A 10,000-nucleotide genomic window follows, 5' to 3' on the forward strand; every position below is an offset into this window, starting at 1 on the left:
GTAAAGTCGTTCACGTCATGCATCGGTATCTTAAATCGCGCCGAAAAGTCGGCTCACGTCATGCATCGGCGTCTTTTTTTTGTGCCACCGATGCATGACGTGAACGACTTTTCGGCTCGATTTAAGATACCGATGCATGACGTGAACGACTTTACGGCGCGATTTAAGATACCGATGCATGACGTGAACGACTTTTCGGCGCGATTTAAGATACCGATGCATGACGTGAACGACTTTACGGCGCGATTTAAAGCTATACCGATGCATGACGTAAACAAGATCACACCGATGCAGCACGTTAACATTAAAGCCCGCCTAATCCGATCGATGGAGGCCGTCTCGAGTGTCCAACTTGCTCACAAGAGCCGAGAAACAAACCGATGCATCACGTAGACAAGATCGTACCGAATGTTAACACAATCCAAAAGGAAATAATCTTAGATGAATATCGATTCTGATTATTGATTTTTCTTTCGCGATATTGATAGAAGACATCTGAATGAATTTCGAATTAATTCCGAAATCAAAAAAATATTTTCAATAAATTTTTTTTCTAGAGTACCTCGGTCTTTTCTATTTTTTTTCCAAGTTTCGTACGTCAATCAACATACATCCCAGAAAAAATCATCTCTCTAACTATCCTGGTTCAAAAGTTGTATCGGAACTTTTCACGTCGAAAAAGAACATAGGCGAAAAAGGACGTGAACATTATTCCTTATAAAAATCAAACCCGACCATGGATTTTGATTCTGATTGTTGATTATCGCTATTAGAACACATTAGGAGGCAACCAAATCAAATTTGAGAAAATTCCACAATCAGAAAATTTTTTTCGAAAAAAAAAAAAAAATTCGAGAACACCTCGGTCATGGCAAGTTATTTCCCACAATCCATTCCCCAATCAACGTACATCCCAGAAAAAATCATCTCTCTAACTATCCTAGTTCAAAAGTTGTATCGGAACATTTTCACGTCGAAAATATATCTCTAAGTCCAGACCGATGCACCACGTAATCTCGGGCAGACCGATGCACAACGTAAATGACGATCGGGACCGGGGCGATCGGTCGTATCTGACACCGCCGGCTCGGTTCTAACATCGTCAATGAGTCGGGGTTGTAAAAAAGGACGTGAACATTTTTCCTTATAAAAATCAAACCCGACCATGGATTTTGATTCTGATTGTTGATTATCGCTACTAGAACATATAAGGAGGCAACCAAATCAAATTTGAGAAAATTCCACGATCAGAAAATTTTTTTCGAAAAAAAAAAAAAATCGTAATCACCTCGGTCATGGCGAGTTATTTTCCGTATTTCATTCCACAATCAACGTACAACATAGAAGAAATCATCTCTCTAACTATCCTGGTTCAAAAGTTGTATCGGAACATTTCACGTCGTAATATCTCGCCAAGTCCAGACCTCGGCGATAGGTGGTATCTGACACCGTCCGCTCGGGACTGACATCGACTTGGACTCGGGCTGATGATGGGGAGGCGTTTAAGGACGTGAACATTTTTCCTTATAAAAATTAAAGTCGACAATGAATATTGATTCTGATTACTGATTTACGCTTTAAAAACACATTAGAAGGCAACCAAATCGAATTTGAGGAAATTCCACGATCAGAAAATTTTTTTCGAAAAAAAAAAAAATCCGAAAAATATTTTTCGATTCCGATTACTGATTTACTCTTTTAGAACACATTAGGAGGCAACCAAATCAAATTTGAGAAAATTCCACAATCAGAAAATTTTTTTCGAAAAAAAAAAAAATTCGAGGACACCTCGGTCATGGCAAGTTATTTCCCACAATCCATTCCCCGATCCACGTACATCCCAGAAAAAATCATCTCTCTAACTATCCTGGTTCAAAAGTTGTATCGGAACATTTTCACGTCGAAAATATATCTCTAAGTCCAAACCGATGCACCACGTAAACTAGGGCAGACCGATGCACCACGTAATATCGGGCAGACCGATGCAGAACGTAAACTCGATCATACCGATGCTTCACGTAATCTCGATCTTACCGATGCACCACGTAAACAAGGGCAGACCGATGCAGAACGTAAAGTAGATCTTACCGATGCACCACGTAATCTCGATCTTACCGATGCACCACGTAATCTCCATCTTACCGATGCACCACGTGAACTGGATCTTACCGATGCAGAACGTGAATTGGATCTTACCGATGCAGAACGTGAATTGGATCTTACCGATGCACCACGTAAACTCGATCATACCGATGCACCACGTAATCTCGGGCAGACCGATGCACAACGTAAATGACGATCGGGACCGGGGCGATCGGTCGTATCTGACACCGCCGGCTCGGTTCTAACATCGTCAATGAGTCGGGGTTGTAAAAAAGGACGTGAACATTTTTCCTTATAAAAATCAAACCCGACCATGGATTTTGATTCTGATTGTTGATTATCGCTACTAGAACATATAAGGAGGCAACCAAATCAAATTTGAGAAAATTCCACGATCAGAAAATTTTTTTCGAAAAAAAAAAAAAATCGTAATCACCTCGGTCATGGCGAGTTATTTTCCGTATTTCATTCCACAATCAACGTACAACATAGAAGAAATCATCTCTCTAACTATCCTGGTTCAAAAGTTGTATCGGAACATTTCACGTCGTAATATCTCGCCAAGTCCAGACCTCGGCGATAGGTAGTATCTGACACCGTCCGCTCGGGACTGACATCGACTTGGACTCGGGCTGATGATGGGGAGGCGTTTAAGGACGTGAACATTTTTCCTTATAAAAATTAAAGTCGATAATGAATATTGATTCTGATTACTGATTTACGCTTTAAAAACACATTAGAAGGCAACCAAATCGAATTTGAGGAAATTCCACGATCAGAAAATTTTTTTCGAAAAAAAAAAAAATCCGAAAAATATTTTTCGATTCCGATTACTGATTTACTCTTTTAGAACACATTAGGAGGCAACCAAATCAAATTTGAGAAAATTCCACAATCAGAAAATTTTTTTCGAAAAAAAAAAAAATTCGAGGACACCTCGGTCATGGCAAGTTATTTCCCACAATCCATTCCCCGATCCACGTACATCCCAGAAAAAATCATCTCTCTAACTATCCTGGTTCAAAAGTTGTATCGGAACATTTTCACGTCGAAAATATATCTCTAAGTCCAAACCGATGCACCACGTAAACTAGGGCAGACCGATGCACCACGTAATATCGGGCAGACCGATGCAGAACGTAAACTCGATCATACCGATGCTTCACGTAATCTCGATCTTACCGATGCACCACGTAAACAAGGGCAGACCGATGCAGAACGTAAAGTAGATCTTACCGATGCACCACGTAATCTCGATCTTACCGATGCACCACGTAATCTCCATCTTACCGATGCACCACGTGAACTGGATCTTACCGATGCAGAACGTGAATTGGATCTTACCGATGCAGAACGTGAATTGGATCTTACCGATGCACCACGTAAACTCGATCATACCGATGCACCACGTAATCTCGGGCAGACCGATGCACAACGTAAATGACGATCGGGACCGGGGCGATCGGTCGTATCTGACACCGCCGGCTCGGTTCTAACATCGTCAATGAGTCGGGGTTGTAAAAAAGGACGTGAACATTTTTCCTTATAAAAATCAAACCCGACCATGGATTTTGATTCTGATTGTTGATTATCGCTACTAGAACATATAAGGAGGCAACCAAATCAAATTTGAGAAAATTCCACGATCAGAAAATTTTTTTCAAAAAAAAAAAAAAATCGTAATCACCTCGGTCATGGCGAGTTATTTTCCGTATTTCATTCCACAATCAACGTACAACATAGAAGAAATCATCTCTCTAACTATCCTGGTTCAAAAGTTGTATCGGAACATTTCACGTCGTAATATCTCGCCAAGTCCAGACCTCGGCGATAGGTAGTATCTGACACCGTCCGCTCGGGACTGACATCGACTTGGACTCGGGCTGATGATGGGGAGGCGTTTAAGGACGTGAACATTTTTCCTTATAAAAATTAAAGTCGACAATGAATATTGATTCTGATTACTGATTTACGCTTTAAAAACACATTAGAAGGCAACCAAATCGAATTTGAGGAAATTCCACGATCAGAAAATTTTTTTCGAAAAAAAAAAAAATCCGAAAAATATTTTTCGATTCCGATTACTGATTTACTCTTTTAGAACACATTAGGAGGCAACCAAATCAAATTTGAGAAAATTCCACAATCAGAAAATTTTTTTCGAAAAAAAAAAAAATTCGAGGACACCTCGGTCATGGCAAGTTATTTCCCACAATCCATTCCCCGATCCACGTACATCCCAGAAAAAATCATCTCTCTAACTATCCTGGTTCAAAAGTTGTATCGGAACATTTTCACGTCGAAAATATATCTCTAAGTCCAAACCGATGCACCACGTAAACTAGGGCAGACCGATGCACCACGTAATATCGGGCAGACCGATGCAGAACGTAAACTCGATCATACCGATGCTTCACGTAATCTCGATCTTACCGATGCACCACGTAAACAAGGGCAGACCGATGCAGAACGTAAAGTAGATCTTACCGATGCACCACGTAATCTCGATCTTACCGATGCACCACGTAATCTCCATCTTACCGATGCACCACGTGAACTGGATCTTACCGATGCAGAACGTGAATTGGATCTTACCGATGCAGAACGTGAATTGGATCTTACCGATGCACCACGTAAACTCGATCATACCGATGCACCACGTAATCTCGGGCAGACCGATGCACAACGTAAATGACGATCGGGACCGGGGCGATCGGTCGTATCTGACACCGCCGGCTCGGTTCTAACATCGTCAATGAGTCGGGGTTGTAAAAAAGGACGTGAACATTTTTCCTTATAAAAATCAAACCCGACCATGGATTTTGATTCTGATTGTTGATTATCGCTACTAGAACATATAAGGAGGCAACCAAATCAAATTTGAGAAAATTCCACGATCAGAAAATTTTTTTCAAAAAAAAAAAAAAATCGTAATCACCTCGGTCATGGCGAGTTATTTTCCGTATTTCATTCCACAATCAACGTACAACATAGAAGAAATCATCTCTCTAACTATCCTGGTTCAAAAGTTGTATCGGAACATTTCACGTCGTAATATCTCGCCAAGTCCAGACCTCGGCGATAGGTAGTATCTGACACCGTCCGCTCGGGACTGACATCGACTTGGACTCGGGCTGATGATGGGGAGGCGTTTAAGGACGTGAACATTTTTCCTTATAAAAATTAAAGTCGACAATGAATATTGATTCTGATTACTGATTTACGCTTTAAAAACACATTAGAAGGCAACCAAATCGAATTTGAGGAAATTCCACGATCAGAAAATTTTTTTCGAAAAAAAAAAAAATCCGAAAAATATTTTTCGATTCCGATTACTGATTTACTCTTTTAGAACACATTAGGAGGCAACCAAATCAAATTTGAGAAAATTCCACAATCAGAAAATTTTTTTCGAAAAAAAAAAAAATTCGAGGACACCTCGGTCATGGCAAGTTATTTCCCACAATCCATTCCCCGATCCACGTACATCCCAGAAAAAATCATCTCTCTAACTATCCTGGTTCAAAAGTTGTATCGGAACATTTTCACGTCGAAAATATATCTCTAAGTCCAAACCGATGCACCACGTAAACTAGGGCAGACCGATGCACCACGTAATATCGGGCAGACCGATGCAGAACGTAAACTCGATCATACCGATGCTTCACGTAATCTCGATCTTACCGATGCACCACGTAAACAAGGGCAGACCGATGCAGAACGTAAAGTAGATCTTACCGATGCACCACGTAATCTCGATCTTACCGATGCACCACGTAATCTCCATCTTACCGATGCACCACGTGAACTCGATCTTACCGATGCACCACGTAATCTCAATCTTACCGATGCACCACGTGAACTGGATCTTACCGATGCAGAACGTGAATTGGATCTTACCGATGCACCACGTAAACTCGATCTTACCGATGCACCACGTAATCTCGATCTTACCGATGCACCACGTGAACTGGATCTTACCGATGCAGAACGTGAATTGGATCTTACCGATGCACCACGTAAACTCGATCTTACCGATGCACCACGTAATCTCAATCTTACCGATGCACCACGTGAACTGGATCTTACCGATGCAGAACGTGAATTGGATCTTACCGATGCACCACGTAAACTCGATCTTACCGATGCACCACGTAATCTCAATCTTACCGATGCACCACGTGAACTGGATCTTACCGATGCAGAACGTGAATTGGATCTTACCGATGCACCACGTAAACTCGATCTTACCGATGCACCACGTAATCTCGATCTTACCGATGCACCACGTGAACTGGATCTTACCGATGCAGAACGTGAATTGGATCTTACCGATGCACCACGTAAACTCGATCTTACCGATGCACCACGTAATCTCGATCTTACCGATGCACCACGTAATCTCGATCTTACCGATGCAGAACGTAAACTCGATCATACCGATGCACCACGTTATCTCGGCAGACCGATGCAGAACGTAAAAAAAAAGCTTACAGCACGCGGTGTTCCCAAGCGGTCACCCATCCAAGTACTAACCGCGCCCGACGCTGCTTGGCTTCAGTGTTCTGACGAGAACTGGCAATTTCAGCGTGGTATGGCCGTAAACAACAAATATAGCGATATTTTCTATGATATCTCACTTTTTGGGAGCGGAAAGGACGTGAACGTTTTTCCTTATAAAAAATGAAATAACTTTTGGATATTAATTCTGATTGTTGATTTAAGTTTTAAGAACACATTAGGACATATCTCAATGAAATTTGAGGGATTTCCGAAATCGAAAAATATTTTTCGAAAAAAAAAAAAAATCCCAGAAGACCTCGGTCATCTCAAGTTTATTTCCATATTCTATTACACAATCAACGTACATCACAAAAGGAACCATCTCTCTAACTATCACAGTTAAATTTTTGTATCGGAACATTTCACGTCGGAATATCTCGCTAAGTCCAGACCGGGGAGATCGGTCGCATTTGACACCGTCCGCTCCGGTCTAACATCGTCTTGGAGTCGGGGTAACGATGGAGAGGCGTTTAAGGACGTGAACATTTTTCCTTATAAAAATTAAAGTCGACAATGAATATTGATTCTGATTACTGATTTACTCTTTTAGTACACATTAGAAGGCAACGCAATCAGATTTGAGGAAATTTCAAGATCAGAAAATTTTTTTCGAAAAAAAAAAAAATTCAAGAACACCTGGGTCATGGCAAGTTATTTCCCACAATCCATTCCACAATCAACGTACAACATAGAAGAAATCATCTCTCTAACTATCCTGGTTCAAAAGTTGTATCGGAACATTTCACGTCGAAATACCTCGCCAAGTCCAGACCGGGGCGATAGGTAGTATCTGACACCGTCCGCTCGGGACTGACATCGACTTGGACTCGGGCTAATGATGGGGAGGCGTTTAAGGACGTGAACATTTTTCCTTATAAAAATTAAAGTCGACAATGAATATTGATTCTGATTACTGATTTACGCTTTAAAAACACATTAGAAGGCAACCAAATCAAATTTGAGGAAATTCCAAAATCAGAAAATTTTTTTTCAAAAAAAAAAAAATCCGAAAAATATTTTTCGATTCTGATTACTGATTTACTCTTTTAGAACACATTAGAAGGCAACGAAATCAAATTTGAGTGAAATCCAAAATCAGAAAATATTTTTCGAAAAAAAAAAAAAATTCGAGAACACCTCGGTCATGGCAAGTTATTTTCCACAATCCATTCCCCAATCAACGTACATCCCAGAAAAAATCATCTCTCTAACTATCCTGGTTCAAAAGTTGTATCGGAACATTTTCACGTCGAAAATATATCTCAGAGTCCAGACCGATGCAGAACGTAAACTCGATCATACCGATGCTTCACGTAATCTCGATCTTACCGATGCACAACGTAAACTAGATCACACCGATGCAGAACGTAAACTCGATCATACCGATGCACCACGTAAACTCAGGCAGACCGATGCAGAACGTGAACTCGATCTTACCGATGCACCACGTAATCTCGATCTTACCGATGCACCACGTAAACTCGGGCAGACCGATGCAGAACGTGAACTCGATCTTACCGATGCACCACGTAAACTAGGGCTGACCGATGCATCACGTAAACGACGATCGAGAGGCGCGAAAGGACGTGAACGTTTTTCATTATAAAAATTGAAATAAATGATAAATAATGATTCTGATTGTTGGTTATCATTTTTAATAAGCATTAGGAGGCAACCAAATGAAATTTGAGGAAATTCCGATAATAGAAAATTTTTTCGAAAAAAAAAAAAAATTCATGAAATCCTCGGTCATCGCAAAATATTTACCATATTCTGTTCGATAATCAACGTATATTTAAGAAGGAATCATATCTGTATCTATCTTGGTTCAAATTTTGTATCGGAACATTTTGACCAAAGTCCGAGCTTCGGCCGAAACAGACACCGCTGACCTGGCCTATCGATCGACCGAGAGTCGGGGATAGAGCGTAAGTGTTGTCTGGAGGGGAACCCTGTGCTCTCCTGACATATATAGGGAAGGTGGTCGCGTTGGGCGATGCAGAACGTTTGGATCGGGAATTATATTTTTGGTTCAGCTATTGGAATATGGTTTATTGTTGGTATATATTGGCGAAATAACGTTCTTACTGACTGGGGATATTCATAAAAATGAGTCCGGAGATTTTCAGATCGAAGTCCGAGTGATCCGACTTGGAAGGCGTGTTGGGTGGGTCGAGATGGCTTAGATAGATCAGACGAGGCGGGCTAAGTGTTGACGTCATGCATCGGTCCATTTTCAGATTGAGTCCGAGTAATCCGACTTTGAAAGAGTGTTGGGTGCGTCGAGACTGTTTAGATAGATCGGACGAGGCGGACTAGGTGTTAACGACATGCATCGGTATATTTTCTGATCGGAGTCCGAAGAAATCGGCCCTAGTAGGCGCAGCGGACGGTCGAGACGGCCTCGGTGGGTCGGATCGATCGGGAAAAGTTTGCTAAATCGTGTCTGGAGGGGAACCTTGGGTTCTCCTGACATATATAGGGGATAAGGTTTGGGTGAACGATTCTTCACGTAAAAGTTGAGTAATTTATTTTTCGATAAGCTTTTGGATATTGATGAGAAGTATATGTATATCTTCGATTAAAAGAATTCTTACCGTCTCCATGTATATTATATTAGATATATAAGAAATAGTTAACGTGATGCATCGGCCGATTTCCGGATCGGAGTTCGAGAGATGCGACTTTCGATGCGCGATGGGTGGTTCGAGACGGCCTAGATCGATCGGACGAGGCGGACTAGGTGTTAACGACATGCATCGGCGGATTTTCTGATCGGAGTCCGAAGAAATCAGCTCTAGTAGGCGCGGCGAACGGTCGAAACGGCCTCGATCGATCGGACGAGGCGGACTAGGTGTTAACGACATGCATCGGCGGATTTTCTGATCGGAGTCCGAAGAAATCAGCTCTAGTAGGCGCGGCGAACGGTCGAAACGGCCTCGGTGGGTCGGATCGATCGGGAAAAGTTTGCTAAATCGTGTCTGGAGGGGAATCCGGGGTTCTCCTGACATATATAGAAGGGGTGGAGAATGGGTCCTGTCCTAGACTGTTTGGAGTTCTTTTTAGGATGATATTCAGTTGGTAAGTGGTAGACCCGAATCCGACCTCGGCGTTTGGGTTACTGGCAAGGTGTGTTGGTTTCGGCTTTCGCATCTTGGGTCGCTTTCGTCAACCTCATGCAGCGAGGTCGCGGTCCGCTTCGTCTCTTTGTAGTCGAATGGCCTTTAAGCGACCAACCTTAAAATCGTGATCCTCTGCCCGTTGCGGGTTATGTTCACAAAAAATTTGCAACCACTCAATTCGTTCCGAGCGACAAATATTGTTGAATCTCGAA

At 41.8% G+C, this 10,000-nt stretch overlaps 1 non-coding gene across 1 annotated transcript; it reads right to left on the reverse strand.

The window, feature by feature from the left end:
- Window positions 1–6,590: 6,590 nt before the first annotated feature.
- LOC123687727 lies at window positions 6,591–6,709 on the reverse strand. The gene has a single exon (XR_006749436.1). It is a non-coding gene; the product is annotated as a 5S ribosomal RNA (ribosomal RNA).
- Window positions 6,710–10,000: the final 3,291 nt, after the last annotated feature.

Source organism: Harmonia axyridis, chromosome X (genome assembly GCF_914767665.1).
Source record: "Harmonia axyridis chromosome X, icHarAxyr1.1, whole genome shotgun sequence".
Classification (NCBI taxonomy): domain Eukaryota; kingdom Metazoa; phylum Arthropoda; class Insecta; order Coleoptera; family Coccinellidae; genus Harmonia; species Harmonia axyridis.